Here is a 16970-nt window from a genome sequence, read left to right as displayed (position 1 = left end):
CCTCTGCTCCAGTTCTCTGTATCAAGCACCAAACCTTTTCCCATTTCACCATCTCATCCTGGCTGCTTCCAGTAAGGGCATGAGGCTTAGATGTATGTTCCATCTTGTAGTCTCTGTTCACAACCCTCCTACTCTCTCTACCTCTGCTCAACAGTTCACGAACTCAGAATTTTAAGGGTGTATGACTCACTCTTCATTGCCTTTAAATCGGAAAGCACGCTGTTCTAACTTTGATATCCTCAGTACTGCTCTTGACAATGCCTACTCTCCCCTTTGGGACATTTACTTATTCAGTTTAAGAAAGTCCTCTCTCTTCCAGTTCTCTTACTTACTCACTACCATGTATCCAGCAGTTTGCCTGGACTAAATCTGTAGGCCAGGAAAAAGCATGGCTCTTTATTCATGTGATTTGCTTACCTTCTGATTGAATTGTTAAGCAAATACTCAGTGAGCATTTACTATCAGATACACTGGAGGTCCCATGTCTGTTAATACTTAACGGATAGAAAAATGATGTAAATTTCAGAAAAAATCTAATACAAACCTTGGTGTGCATAAAGAAATATGACTCATGTAAGTATATAGGCTACGTAATTTTATAGTCACACATCTCTAAGTTATGGGTGCCAATGTGCAGACAATGCAAGGAAGAAACAACTTAATGACTTGATGTCTATGTCAACCTTTCATATAGAAGGTGAAACAGGGGAAAGAATGAAACAATGTTATTATTTCTTCTATTCTCTAAACTCAGAATTTGTTAATGGGAATATATGTGACTTTTATTTGCAACCAGCATTTGAATCTCCAGTAAATGTCTCAAGTTATACAGAATAAAACACTCACTGCAAAAACAAATCATAGAATTACTGTTGCTCTTTTCCATTGAATTTGATTTTCTTAATCTTTTCTCCTCATTCTGAAGAGTATGCTCCAAGAATTACCTTATTATATAAAGATTAGCAATAGATGACATGGGAGTTCTTTGCTATATTATATAAACCACATATTGAGAATATTATAACATAGTTTTGCAATCTTTTCTCTCTGGCTAACAAAGAACTTTTCAAAACCTTTTCATAGGGCAAGAACTGCTCAGAAAAGGTAGGTGTTCTTTGCAAAATATGAGTTCATTTTTCATAAGAAGGAAGTTAAGTCTTAAAGAGCTTTTGTGCCCAAAGACTTTGCCTGTATATAAAACACCATTTGTTTCCCCATCTGTGACTCTCTGTGTAGGGTGTCATATCCATCCTCTTCCTCTTGGTACATTTTAATGCTACTTGTAGGTCCTGGTCCTTCTGGGGGCTACTTCAAAATAGTGGCATGGGCTGGCAGAAAGCAGATGGAAGCCTCCTGAATAGTTCTTCCTGTGCCAAGTTGCTACCGGATATAATGCATTCCCAGACAGTGTCTATTACCCCAGTTGTGTTCATTACAAACTCATTACTATGGATATAAGTGTCAAAATACCTGTGACAGTGAAGCTTCTCTACCCAAGCATGGTAAAACTTTATCTCAGTCACCAAATACTTCTTATCTTTGAAAGTTCTCAATTAATTTACAATGCTGGCTTGTTTATCACAACTGGAAATGGGCCAGGCCTTCAGGGTATTTGATGAGCTTTACAATAACCCTGAATGCACCTGTTAATTTTGCCTCTGGGTAAATAGTTGAAAACTCCTCAACTATTTCCTCAAATTGGGTGGAAACAAAGAAACGCGAGATTTTTTTTCAAGGCTAGATTAGGGAATTGGAGATGCATTAATTCAAAAAGTGAACAGGGTCAAATGAGGGCTAGGAGGCTAATAAGCACAGAGCACACAGCAGAAAGCTCCCAGCAGGGTAAGAGTTCACTCAATTTATCCGGCGATCTATTCCAGACGCAGTCAATGATACATTATTGGATCCAGACCTGCAACTGCTTCCTAAGACCAACCCTGCTGGTGTCACTGCCCTCCCTTTGAGAAATATTGCTGTTACTCAAACCTGTGCACAGGGCGGGCTTGCTCAGCTGGCAACCCGCTGACTTTTGTTCTCCAGGATGTGATGCTCTCTAGCACTCCCCTCTCTGCTGTGGGAATTAGGCAGAACCACCACCATGCAAACCGCAGAACACCCAAGTTGATCCTACTTGACGAGATTTTTAGTACTTTATTACATGGAAAGCCAATCTCAGGGATAAGAGACTATAAACAACAGCAAATGCTCTATCCAGCAGGCTGCACAAGGTTAAGGACTTTGAGGGATTTACCAGGAGAGTTGTGGACAGGGATAGTCCATCAATCACTCTTTCTTACACATCAGAAAAACTTTTCTAAAAAAAGAAAGAAAAGAGGAAAAAAAAAGGAATTGAGCATAAGATATTTTCATTAAGATATTTTGAAAACCTGCATGAATGTTCTCAACAGTAAGGACAAGACTGAGTGATTAACTGTAATTAAGACTGTCTTCCAATCTTTCACTTACCATCAATATGGACAATTGTAAAAACAAGAAAGCAGGTATTTTATTGCAACAAGAGAGTTTCAGATGTTTGCTCACACCATTTCACCATGAAACAGCATTTCCTTTAAATAAAAACAAACAAACAAACCTGAAAACACAAGTAATGCTGGGCCAGAGAAATAACTCAGGGGCAGAAGGTTTGTCCAGTGTGCATGAAATCCTCAATTGACCTTTAGGATTGCAGAACCAGCTCTGCAACCCCCATTGCTTCCCGATAGGAAAGAAAAACAAAACAACAACAGCAAAAGAAATCCTGCAACTAGGAAGCATCACACACCATGAAATAAATGCCTTTGATGTCCATAATACTTTCTTATGAATCAAAGATTTTAAATGAGCAAACAACACCAGGCTACTGCAGACCCCACACCAGAGCCACTTATGCGTGCTCTCCAGCCTGGGCAGTTTCTAACCCAAGGAAGAACCATCTCCTTGCTCTTCAGGTAACATGAGTTGAATAACAGCTGTCTCCAGGGCACCAATGAGAGACAGACATCAGGATGTGTTTTCCTAGCTAGTGCCTTTTTACTTTGCTCTGAACTACAGCTCTGGAGACATGGAGAACTCAAAGCCATATGTCTATACTTCTTATCCCAAAGTTCTCTGGAAGCTGAAGCTTCAAGGGCTCTCAAAATGTTCTTTGAATGGGCTCAGTGCAAGTGTAGAGTATTAAGTTGAGAATTTCGGCAGAAATAAACTTCCCAGTCAAAATACTTAGAAGTCTTTTTTTTTTAAATGGTAACAGTAAAAGTCTTTTTTGATAAGGACTGAACTCAAGATTTTTTTTTTTTAATTTTTGTTGTTGCTGTTGTTTTTTATTAAGGCAAAGTCTCAAGTAGTCCACACTAGCTTCAGTGGAGGATGAGTTGAGCTCCTGATATTGGGATTACAGTATAGCCAGAGAAGAAAAGGGTCAAACCCAGCTCTCTTCAGGGTCAAAATACACAGGAAACTTTGGTCTCATTTTCATTCTACACAGAGAAACACTTTTTGCCCTATGCCAAACGGCAAACCAGTTAAAAGAACCATATTTCACCATTTCTTTTATTTTCTACAGGCTTTTCCTTTAATTAAAAGATATAGTTCTCTTGATTGGAGAGATGATTTAGCAGTTATGAATACCAGTTGCTCTTCTAAAGAACCCGACACAGCACCTCATAACCACCCTTAACTCCAGTGCAATGAGATCCAATGCTCCCTGTTGGCACTGTACACATGTGCTACACAGTCTTACAAGCAGACAAAACAGCCACACACATAAAATTATTAAAGAATACATTTAAAAAAGATACAGCAAGCTGGTCACAGTGACATATGCCTTTTAATCCCAGCACTTGGGAGGCAGAGGCAGGTATCTGGTATAGAAAGTGAGTTCCAGGACAGCCAGGATGATACACAGTGAAAGGCGTCTCAGGAAAAACAAACAAACAAACAAACAAAAAAACAAACAAAACAAAACAAAAAAACAACAAGGCAAGAAAAGTCTGCCTCCTCCCCTCCCCTCGGTCCCTCCCTTTCCTTCTTTTCCTGTGATCAACTACTGAGCTCTACTCCAATCCACCACACTACCACTGAGATTCACTGAATCTCTTCCTGCATTGCTCTTGCTTACATGATTTATTATTTTAATTTTATGTTCTTCATTATTTTTCTCTTGAATATTTTAACTAGGTACCCTGTGTGTTGTTTTTCTTGATGCTGGGATAGGTAGATGGGCACTGGGAAACTGAAACAGTAAAACAGTCTGTTTATCACTTAGAGAATTTTGGTTTTGTTGAGAGGGAAGAAAAATGTAGGTGCCTTGTGAAAATTCCTTTAACCTTTATTCATCTTCATCAAGTGTATATAGAGTATACTGAGAAGACATGCCATATTACTGTTAAGTTGGGTGCGTAGCCCCCAGCCCCTTGGCATCCATCCCAGCCTTCCTGGCTTGGGAGTTGCTTTGGTCTGGACTCTAAATCCCAGCATGCCAGGTCCTGACCTGAGGAGTCAGGACCAATCCCACAGGGTATTTAAGTGGGATCCCAGAGGAGAAACACATGGTTTTTGGGTCTGCATGGGCTCCTTGCTTTTCTGTCTCCCTGCCATGAGCTAGGCCACCCAAGAGTGTTGTACTTAATAAAATGATGGGCATTTTGATTCAGTTTGATTTGACCTAACTGGACTTTTTTTGCGCCGGCAGAGCTGCCCTTTTCTTATTTTTTTTTTTTCTTAACAATTACCAATACCAAGCACAAAGTATCAGGCCTTTTTATAAAAGCTTGGCTCAAGATTATGTGTGTGTGTGTGTTTTAATGCAGTTATTTGGAGAATGACAGAAAACACGACTTCAAGCTTTCCAGATTAACCATTCAGAGCTATCAAGCCTACCCAAATTTCAGATATTAAGCGACTAAACAAAGCAGTGATTAGTTTACTAAATAGAATACTAAGAATTGAGCAGTGATTTTAAAGTAGTTTAAAATTCAGTTAATTTGAAACATGTACCTAAACAGCATTATTATCAGCTTGATTTACACATCGGTGGTGAAACATATAAGTCCCATGTGGATCAAAACTACTTATTCCTTTTACAAAATCCCTTGAGTTGAATGAATGAGTCATGCATGCAAGGTGTATTTTTTTTATTTTAAGTTATTTCCCCTACTCTGATATCAGTGCCAAAATATTTCTTCAACTCAGTCCTTTAGCACTATTCAGAGGCAGACAATGCCACCTCTGTTCTTAGAGCATGGACACGGTCAAGAGAGGAATAATATAATGATGCCATTTGGAGCAGAGTGCTAAAGTTGTGTCAGCATTTCCATTATAAAAAAATCCCTTTTCAAGGATTAATATCTCAGTTGTAAAACTTCACACTCAGGAAAATTTGGTGGTAGAAATTATTTCAGTCTGTAAAACTAGAAAACATGTTCTTCTTAAAAGTCTTATTCATAATGTATATCATTTTAAACTTATGTGAATGCTGACTCTGTGTGTGTGTGTATGAGTGTGAGTGTGTGTGTGAATCTTAATGCCATTATTTTACAGATTTCAAGGGAAAGATATCATCTACCAAATCAGGATTTCAGATTAAATTATCTGATATTGTGGTTATAAATACTACAACAAAACAGTCTAGTGACAAGAAAATATGCTATCTTTCAGCATTAATCTGAAAGGTAATGTCTATCAGTTTTCAACAGTGGTTCTCTGAAAGATTTTCTCCAAAGGGACACATGGCAATATCTGGAGACATTTGTGGTCACTTCCCCAGGAGCTTCATGGTGCTATAAGCCACATTCAAATCAGTCTCTTACTATCTGGGAATACTCCTTCATTGTGTTTCATTTCCTATTTAAGTTTAGGAAAGGAGACTTGGAAGCCTCATATTCATTTTCCCTGAAATATTTCTTTTGTCACACTTTCTTTCTTTTAAAACATAGAGATGAGTAGGAAAAGGAAAGAGAAGGTGAGCAATAGAGCCTACATGCTATGGTTATTCTTTTCATTTTTCTTAGATAAAGGAGAAAGATTGAGAGGCCAGAGTGTGGAGGTGTTTGAAAAAGTTGAAATCCTCATTCACAGCAGATACCTATTAGGCTTTTAAACACCTTGAGTTCCTCCTTGGCTCATGTATGACAGACTCATCCAGGATTTGGTGTTTTACATATCTGTTCCAGGAACTAGCTGGTGCTCTACTTTGTGTCAAGCAAGATCTTGGTTGGATCTATGTGTCTTAATAAGCTACCACAGAGAAGACACAGGACTAACACAGGCAAAAATGTTAAAGCAAAGTCCCCATTCTATTAGTGGACATCAGTGCCAATATTGGTCAAACCATGAATCAAGGAACATTACAGGGAAAAAAGGCTTCCATAATAAAGAAGGTATAAAGGTATATAGTAAGAAATTGGAAACTGGCTGGGATTGTCCAGTCAGTAGTAAACAGGATGCAGCTCTATTTTATTGAATCAGAAGCTCAAAGTTCATAAAAGGTTAATTTCATATACCAAGAGTATTAATATAGTGTTAACTACTTTGTCATTTACACAGTGTAACAGATTTAAATGGAATAAGACATCTCTTTTATTGAACAAAATACAGCTTAACTAGCAGGGGACCAACTAGCAAATTGATATAGAAAAGTACACATAAATTTAGTCTTCCAGAAATAGGAAAATTTGAAAACTGAATTTAAATTCAGGTTTTAAAGACTTTTTTAGACACAATATCATCTATCCTTTTTTCTACAACCTACTATGATGTACCACATCCAAGAAAATACATGTATACATGAATTTGGGAGGTGAGGCACTGAATTTGTAAACACCTATTTATAACTACATTGTGTGTGTGTGTGTGTGTCTAGTCTCTTAACTGCAAAGTGTCTCCACAATCGTGTCAACATCTAGAAGTCTTCATGGCTGAACAATAATCTTCTTAATAGTTAGGATTATCTAAATTTTGTAATCAGAAGACTGTCTCAGGAAGTTAGTTTTATATTTTACAGCTAGGATTACCATGAACCAGACATAGTAGCTGACATGATGATGCTGAACGTGTGTTTAAAGGGTCTTAACTATTTTTACCCACTGATTTTGGTGAATACAGCTGCTTAATGAAAACCTTTCTAATTCACCAGGCCAATGCTACAGCACAGGATTATACAACCTACTTGTAGAGACTAGGTACTTGGCCCTTAACTGATATGCTCTGAGGCTTTTTAGAAAACACTGACTCCATTAACATCTTACAAAGTCTGATGGGAACAAAGGAAACATTTACCTAACTTCATTCTAGTACAACTAACTAGGTCTTCTATTTTCAAATTTTGAAAATAGATGGTCTCTGAGCTGAGTTTTGGTTTGGTTATGATAAGGGTAGCACAGGATTGTTCAGGCAGTATTTTCCAATTCAGTGATTTAAGAGAGTCGACTTTGCTATGCTTACCCTGGGTCTGGGCTAATGGTAGATGCCTATTCCAGTAAATTCAGCACTATGAATCTTGGAAATTAGAACTCTGGCAATGGCTAGTTAATTTTAACATCACAGTAGGAGTTAATTTTCAAAGTCCTTCTAAATTTCTTTCTATGAGCATGCCTTTTGAGGTTAAAAATATCATATTCCTTTGTATGGGTTTGAGAACTTCAACAAGAAATGCAAGCACCTGGACAATTCAAGAATGGATGCTTCTGCTTTTATTTATTACAAGGGATAAGATGTATTAGTGTTATTAGTTATATCTTATAGTAGAACTTATCCATGGTCCATGTAATAAATATAGCTGCAACCATTTTACAGTCTAGTAACTGCTGTTAGAACTGTATTTCTGTGACTTCAATCAAAACACACTAATGTATCAATGCTCTTCCTGAAGGTACATCAAACCAAGCCTAAGGTGAAGCCTTACCATACCAACCAACCACGCCATATGCTCACAAATCCTGGAGCACACCATGTAAAATTCTAGTGTACATGTTTATAAATATCACTGACCCCCTTTAGAAGAGTAAAGTACTCTTAAATTTATGAAAATCTATATTGCACTGTATAAAAGTAAAGTTATAGAGCTGAGCACTGGGAGTCTTATCCAATTACCCTACAACTCCAAGTAACAGAATATAAAAACAAAAAAGAAAATATAATGTAAAATCGCTAAAAAATAATAAAATCTAGAGAAAAGAACTTATATGTTACCCCTCATTTCTTGCAAAGTAAGCTCACATGTAAGTTCAGATGGACTGGGTTAACAACCACTATTTTTAATGTTAAAATGCCCCAGGGAAGTTGTAAACGCACCAAATATGTTGTTAACCTGACTTTATATTGTATGCAGCTGTATGGCTTTCTACCAGAGGCCAAGCTTCCTAACTGGGCCAGCAAAGTGAAAGAGGCTTTCCCCCAAATCCTTTCAATAACAATGCTTTGCTTGTCATTACATTTACATTTTTTTCTACAACTTCACACTAGTATTTGGTTAAGGTTTTACTTATTTCCAGTTACTTAGTTTGGTTTTCCTTTTTGCTGAGAAGATCATTGTATGGTACAAAAAAGTGAGAAAGGAGGCAAAGAAATGTATTGAACAGGGCAAGAGAAAATGCGAAATGTTTATTTCTAACACCTTGGGACAATGGGTGTGGAGTTCCTAGATTTCTTCTCAGAGTGAGATGAAGGAAACATTGGCACTCCACAGACTTCAGAGATCACTGCTACAAAGAATCATCCCCTGACTAGGAGAACTCAAAGATGATAGTTTTTACTTATTGTCTATATGAGGTTGAATTTATCTAACCTTTTTAAATGATATATTTATTTTTAAATGATGTGTGTGTGTGTGTGTGTGTGTGTGCGCGCGCACGCGTGCTCATGCATGCATGCAAGTGCCTGTGGGATTCCCTAGAGCTACAGAGGGCTATCAGCTGTCTGATGAAAGTGCTGTCCACAGAACTCAGGTCCTCTGCAGACTGAGCCATTTCTCGTGTCCCCATTAAACTCTTTTTTTTTTTCTCAAAAAGAATACATTTAATTTTAAAATAAAATCATTAAGACCGTGACGGAAGAAACTCACCCAGTCAGCTGGAAACCAGAGATTATCAAGAGGAAGAGATTTTAGTGGGCGCTGTCTTCATGGCTGTCCCCCTGTTCCTAGCTTGGCATTGATGTGGAAGTCACTGCTGCTTTGTACTTTACAATAAACTGCTCCCTGTGCCCATCAAACTCTTAAAAACAGAATTTTAATGGGTTTATATTGTTTACAAGCATTTGCAAGGGGCTTTAAAGGGAGGGAATGTTCTCCATATTTCAGTGTTTTACTTTGTTTGCATGGGACCTTGTTGGAATCAGAAGCAGTGGGATCAAGTTCTCAAATACCAACTCTATGGTTTGTACTTCAAGAGCACTATACTAAGTCCTTTGTGATAAAACACTTTGGTGAAGCCCTGGTTTCCTAGAAGAGACTAATTGCCAAGCATGCTATCACATAGTTCTTGTTGTACGCTAGGCACTACAATTGTTCAGGAAACTGGCCATAGACATTGATACCTTATCAAAAATAGTATTCTGACTAGGAACCATGTGCTGTTTTAGGGATGCTGACAAACATGATGTTTTCAAATGTTCATGCCTGTACAATAATCCCCTACAAAATCTCAATGGAAATGTCCTTCATGACACACAACAGATAAAACAAAGCATCTCTTAGGAAGAAGGTTAAATTAAACTAATCTGTAATACAGTACTCAGCTAAAACTTTCAGTGAATTAAATTTGGAAAAAAGAAACTAACAGTTTAGCTATGAGAAGCCACAACACAACAGTTAAGTTTAGGCCTCATTATAATACTTATTTCAAAACTCATATCCAATTATTTGTTCTTTATGGAGAAAGGGTCTCTTCTGCAGCCCAGGCTGGCCTAAACTCAGGATTCTTTTGCCCTAACTTCTTAACCTTGGAACTATAGATATCCATAAAACATGGCATTTATTTTTTATTATGTTGAAGAGAAATTAACTTACATAACCTTTCTAAGTGGTCCATCAAAGGCAAGAGCCTTATGAAAGAGCTGGCAGCATCTGAAGTCACTGAGAGACAGAGGCAGGTACAAGCCACAAAGCCCAGGGCCTGCCCAGGTGATTTCTACAGCATCATGACAGTCACAGTTAAACTCAATCACATCACTACACCGCATGCAAACAGCAAGCATACTGAGTTTAAATTATTATTTTTATTTATGTATTAAAAGCCTTCAGACACATCCTACCTTTATTTTATTTTATACTTTTTGCAGTGCTTGGGATGGAACCCATATTTACTGCTGAGTTATATACGTAGCTTACTAATTCAGACCTTATTTTACAAAAAGAAAGCTTAAGTAAAATGGTTAAGGGAGAGGGAAATCCTGTTTTATTTTATTTTCAATTCAGGGTTTCTCTGTGTAATTTTGAAGCTTGTCCTGAAACTAGTTCTTGTAAGCATGGCTGGCCTTGAACTCAGAGAGATCCGCTTGCCCCTGCCTCCCTAGTTCTGGGATTCAAGATGTGTGCCATCACTGGAAATCCTATTTTAACCTGACTGGATTAGATGCTTACAATCTACACGACCCTCTATTTTGGCATGAAGGCTGTCTTATAATTTCTATTATATTTTACCACAAGACTTGTGGTTTGTTACCTTACATCTTGCTTCTTGGGCAGCTACATGGCATCTGCATGACTCCACTTTCTTTCTCCCTGCATTCTGCATTCAGTTTAGTTTTCCTGCCAAGCTATATTCTGCCTTGCCACAGGCCAAAGTAGCTTCTTTATTAACCAATGGTAATAAAAGGTATTCATAGTACACAGAGAGGAATCCCACATCATCATAGACTTTTCATTTTTGTGGTGAATAAATACATAAAATTATACTTGAGAGTGAAAGTACAAAATCCAGTGTGAAGCTCCACAACTTCCATTCTGAATGGCTACCCGATTTGTACAGAAGCTTACTCAATTGTGTAGTCTTTGAGTCTGGTTAATTTCTGTAAATTAGTTTTTATTTGTTTGCTTGATTTATTTCAATTTACAATTTAAAAAAGTCATAAAGTTTGAAACAAATTAAAATAAAACTAAACATATAAAACTACAGGCCCGAAAGGGTGAACTTAACTGTATATGGATTACACCTTAATAAACCTGGCCTTAAAAAGTAAACAGCTGACAGTTTTTACTAATATATGTATGATGCCAAAAATAGGAAAAGGAGAATAAGTCATATATTGTTAACTATGAGGAAGAAGAGGGCCTCACAGGTTTGGATTTTATAATTTGATGGGGAGGGGAAAACCCAAAGGTAATTTTAAAAAATTTAAGTAGATCTCCAATATGCTGAATTGTACAGTGACCAATCAGAGCTGGAAGAAGATAAGAATCTAAGCATTTCTGTTTTTACTGTGATTCCTAAACAAGGCAAGGTGCCTTACCTCATCCTATGCTGCTAGCTGTCAGTCAGTTAGCAGGAGAGGCACACATACAAATCTTGGCCCAGAGCCACTGATGAGGCAATGAAATATCATCCTTTTCAATTCAAGATCATAATTTACAGAAACAAGATATGCCTTTGCTCTGCCTTCTAGTTACTGTACCGTTAAACCAAATAAGATGTCTGGTTCTGAGCTATGTCACCAGAGAAAAGATTTATGAGTCATCTGGAGGGAGAAAAGCATAAGGTGAAGACATCCTCAGGATGCCAAGGAGCAGGAAACCAGATGCCTCTGAGTCTCTGGGCTTACTTTTATGTATGACATGGTCATTGTAGGAAGACACAGACACAGATGCACACACACACACACACACACACAATGAGCAAGTAGTACAAGGAGCTCGAGGTCAAAAGAAACAGCAAGGCCTACTCTGGCATCACTCTGAGTTTTAGGTGACTACACAGCGTATGTAAGGGTGTCATGATCCTGTATTTTAGAGGAATATGTTCTCAAGGAAGTTCTTGACCATTCTGATAGAATTCCTTGGATTTCCAAGTATGAAGCATAGGTGCTAGTGACAAAATGTTATTACTGCTTTCCTACCCCCTCCCTTTTAAAGGGGTATTCCAAGAGACACAAAGGAATTGCAATTGGCTGATTGCCTTCTCTCAAATCCCCAACTTAATGCTTTGCCTTCTTTTTTGTTTACAGATAACGTGAACCCATTACACCAGTCCCCAAGGATAGCTGATCCAAGGGTCTTGGAAACACAATATCCCTCTGGACCTCATTTGTGGGGGGAAAAAAAGCAACTAAGATTACAAAGACATAGCACATATTATATTATTTCATTATTATACATTACAAGAGTTATCTTTGCTAAGTAAGAGCTGAGGATGGCCTGTGCAATCATGATGACCTGAATTCAGACCCTGCACTCATGAAAGAAACCTTTAATTACTGTTGCTGGGGAGGTGGGATCAGAAGGATACCTGGGTGCACTGCAGTCAGCCTAGCAGTAAGCAAATATGGAGAATGGTGGAATAAGATACCAGATGTTGACCCCTAGCCTCCATGCATACACATAAACACAATATATATATATATGTATATATATCATCTTCTGTCCATTCTCTCCCCACAGCTTCATAACCATCTCCAATTTAGTTACTTTAAATATTTGAGCATTTAATGGAATTTACAGAAAATAACTTGAACAAAGAGAGAGGTGACAGTGATAAAAGAACAGACACAACAGCACTAGGACTCCATAGGACTCATCATATGTCACAGCAATAATAATATTTTATGTGATGACTTAATTTTGTTTATGTAGTTAGTTCAGATGCTATAGGTGATCCATTGGTACTGAAATAGAAAAAAATATTTTTAAAAATCTTTTAAGCTAAAATTATGATTCTCTCTTTACATAAACACACCTTAAATGACAGGCCATGAAGACAAGAGGCTGTGCTGGCATGAATGTGGCTCCAGTGCAGTAGCATCACCAGATACCTCTGCCAGACAGACTACAGCTCCCTCCACAAAGAACAGGTACAGTATTCCAAGCTATCTCCAGAACTTTTTGAATTAGTTACAATAGGTTAACTCCTCCATAACAGGATTCAGGACTGATGAATTTCCACAGCTTGCTAGAGCTTGCACTGACTAGTCCCTGCCAAAGAATCTCTCCCAGCTGCACGGATGGAGCAATATCCAGGACTGACAACCCTGTCAAATTAATTTGAAAACACCTAGCATTCTACTCATATAGTATTTCCCTAAGTAAAAATTCGGAATTTATTATTATTTTGTTCCAGTGAGGTATACTCTTCTTTAGGATAAAATAATAGCTATAACATGAAAACCTCCAGTTGGAGAGCAAGCTATAAATCTTAGTCACAGTGTTTATAACACACTGTTGAGAGTCTTTCCAGGCCGTTATCTCTTCAAAATGAAATGCCTGTGTAAACAACTTAAACAGGGCGCAAACTCCCTGGAGCTAGAAATGAGACTACTGCAGGCACAGATAATTCACTAGAGGTGGCGATTATTCAGAAGCCAGAGTAGTAACATTATTTTACTTTTTAACATGTTACTCAGACAGAGAAGAAGCAACTTCAGCAACCTCTTCTGCACACTGTCTCCTTGGAGAGCCTTGAGTGCCTGCAGAGACTAATAAAGTTCCTGAGATCTTCCCTAGGTGATGTATGAATTAGCTCAGGAGGTGTTAAACTCATACACAACCTAGTGTTTTGTTTGGTTTTTTAACATGTAGAGGGAAATTCTTCACAGGAAAAATTCCAGCAAGTAAAAAGGAACATGTTTTCCAGTTTCACTTTACAGGGTATACTTTTCCAGCCTAAGTACACTTTAATGTGTGAGGGAGTGGGGTTGGAAACAGCTCCAGCTGAAAAACTAATGGATCATGTAACTTGGCCATATACTGTATGCTCATATGGCACTTCTAAACATAGAAATACTGTGTGTGTGTGTGTGTGTGTGTGTGTGTGTATTCCAGTGTAAATAGGTTACAAAACAACCTTCTAGTAAGTTTATTTTGCACTTCTAAATTTACAAGAAGTACCTGGCTGTCCTGTTTGTCTGTCTATTTTTTTGAAAAAAAAAAGTAGCACAGGAATAAGATATTTTATTTTGTTACTAATAACATAAAGGTTCTGTACCTCTCAAATGCTTCTTTTAATCTAATAAATCCATATTTAAACACTAAAGAAGTAGAGATTGATGTCTTCAGAGATGGGTTTAATCAGTGTAGTAGTTAATCTATAAATCTCCTCTTTTGCCACCACTACAAACACGTTTATATCAATAAATGCATGAGTTATCCATCTATCTCAAAAATTTCAAAACTGCATTTCCTAGTATGTGCTGTAAGGAACTATTTCAGCCAATAGCCTTTAAGTTACCAGTTCACTTGGGCATGGCCTTATATACTATAAATGCCAATATAAAGTGCAGGCTCTCTCTCTACCGGCTGCTGGATTTGGTTCCTGCTTCCCTGTTTGTGCAGAGGACTATGATCTGTGAGTCTACCTCTAAATAAATAGCCATTTATTATACTCAATTCTAAGCTATGATGGGATTTCTTTTTAGTGTCCTTCTTCAAGTATGTGTCATTTAACAGACACTAATCAATTATGAACAAATTAGCCAATGAACCGGCGGTAGGGAAAAGGTGGCCACTTTAGCTGAAATAATTAAATTATCATAACATTTTATTTATAAAAACAAATTAAGAACCTCTACAAATTAAGAACTGCATTTTTAAATTTGTCATTAATTCAAGATGGAATCCAAAAAGATGAAATCTGTAGGATTTTTTTTATCAATATTTATTGGTATTACTTTGTAAGAATGCCATTTGGATCAATTTTTTGCATGGGTTTGGGAAGCTATATTGATGCATATCTTAGAAAACAAGATAGAGTATTTTTTAAATGATTTATTTATTGTCTAAATGTATATCTATGTGAGGGTATCAGATCCCCTGAAATTGGAGTTATAGATAGTTGTGAGTTGCCATGGGGGTGCTGGGAATTGAACTCAGGACCTTTGGAAGAGCAGCCAGTGCTCTTAACTGATGAGCCATTTCTCCAGACCCCAAAATAGAGTATTTTCATACATAGTTCTTGGAAGTATGTTTTAAAACAGATGTCAATTAGAATAACCATGACAACTGGAAAATAAGCTAAATGATACTCAATTATTAATTCCAAAGATTAAAATTATTTTCAGTTTTACTATAATAAGAAATGTTAAGCCAGGCAGTGATGCTGCATCCCTTTCATCAGGAGGCAGAGGCAGGCAGATCGCTATGTTCTAGGCCAGCCTGGTCTAGAGAATGATTTCCAGGACAACCTGCACTACAACAGAGAAATCCTGTTCAAAAAAACCAAACCAAACCAAACCAAAACCAAAACAAACAAACAAAAAATAACCAGCAACAAGAAAAACAAACAAAAAGAAATGTTAATTGGACATCTCAATTATCAAATAGCTAAGCCTGTGACACAGAGCTTAAAATGATGAGAACTTTGCTTTCAGTGCTGGGAATGCCGTTCCTATGCAGAAGGAAAATACTCATGCTACACATTTCTGGTTTTCGTTCATTTAATGGGGCAAAGGTAGATTTGCTGGTGATGAACTCAGGATAAAATGAGAAAAATGTGAACCCTGACCTTTTTAACACCACTTAAAAATCAGAACCAGACCTGTCAACGTACCACCACACTGCCTTTAGCTTAACAAATTGGAAACCTGATCTCCCCTCATACCAAGAAGAACAGAGCTTGTCAAAGGCTAAGCTGCTGCACACTCTGATGCTGGTAGGTCACCAGTTCCTTGCAGTCCACGCTAGCATGCATCTCAGGTTTAGAGCACTACGGCTTACAATTGATTCCTCTGTTGTGTCTGTACATTTCATATGGGAAACATAATAGAGAAGATGCAAATATACTTAACAAGAATCATTTTTACTGTTGGGTCATGGGAGTTTCATCCATATTCTAGCCTTGTTTGTTAAGCTTTATAATGTTAAGTATAAGAAAATCTAACATCTTAGGAAGCTGGCTCTATTCATCTACATGCAGTGCTTTTGGAAAGAAGGGCTTCCAAAGCAGAATATTTTTCGGAGTCCCTCACTTTGTCCTTGACTAGAGAGGAGAATATCCTTTCATTTTACATCTGCATCTCCAGACTGGTGGATCTGCAATGGCTGCAAAGCACAAGGGAAACGACACTACTTTGTATAATATTAAAGGAAAGTTGCTGCAAACATCTGTTGGCCTCTGTTTTTCCAAGTGGGAAAACCTGGGGTGAAATTTTTACAACAAAATAAATCAGAGTGATAAAATTCATGTTGAAGAAGAGGAGGAGAATAAAAGACATTAAAATATATCCTAGTCTTCATTTGATTAAACTTTAATCTAATTATAGAAAGTAATTGCTCAGCTCTCTACTCAACAAGAGACCTCAAAAGGCTTAAGGAAAAAAAGGAAGGAAAGAGGGAAGGAAGGGAGGAAGAAATGGAAGAAAAAAAGGTTAGAGAAGAAAATAAAATTATGAGTTAAAGCACTTGGAGGCCAATGGCTTTGAACCTGGGCTCCGTCGCCATTCCACCCGGAGAAGCTGTCGGCAGCAGCTGAGGTCTTGTTCACAGAGCCCTCATTGTTCTTAAGGCAGCTAGAAAAATGCTGTATTATATCTCCTCACACCACACACTCCGTGCACAGCCCCAGGAAAGGGCAGCCGAGAAAGTGCAATCCACAGGAAGAGAAATGCACAGGGATGTAGGCACAACTCCTAATACCTACCTCACCCCCAACCTACACAGAAAAGCACATTTTCTTTCTTTCTTTTTTTTTTTTTCTGGTACAAACTACCCCAAACTCAGTTCCTGGCTAGCAATCTGTGGTAAGGGATGTTATGATGGTGCATAATTTATAACCAGAAATTTCTGATTCATGTGGGATTTGGGGCATTTCTTTGCCCTTTATCCGCTGCCA

At 37.7% G+C, this 16970-nt stretch overlaps 1 protein-coding gene across 1 annotated transcript in view; it reads right to left on the bottom strand.

Moving 5' to 3' along the window:
- Positions 1 to 16970, bottom strand: part of Gmds (GDP-mannose 4,6-dehydratase) — a 495612-nt gene that overhangs the window by 193164 nt on the left and 285478 nt on the right. The window lies entirely within an intron of this gene.

Source organism: Alexandromys fortis, unplaced genomic scaffold (genome assembly GCF_014885135.2).
Source record: "Alexandromys fortis isolate MF-2015 unplaced genomic scaffold, M_Fortis_MF-2015_v1.1 scaffold_5, whole genome shotgun sequence".
In the NCBI taxonomy this organism is placed as follows: Eukaryota; Metazoa; Chordata; class Mammalia; order Rodentia; family Cricetidae; genus Alexandromys; species Alexandromys fortis.
Note: the sequence above shows the minus strand (reverse complement) of the source record. Positions and strands in the feature narration are given on the sequence as shown.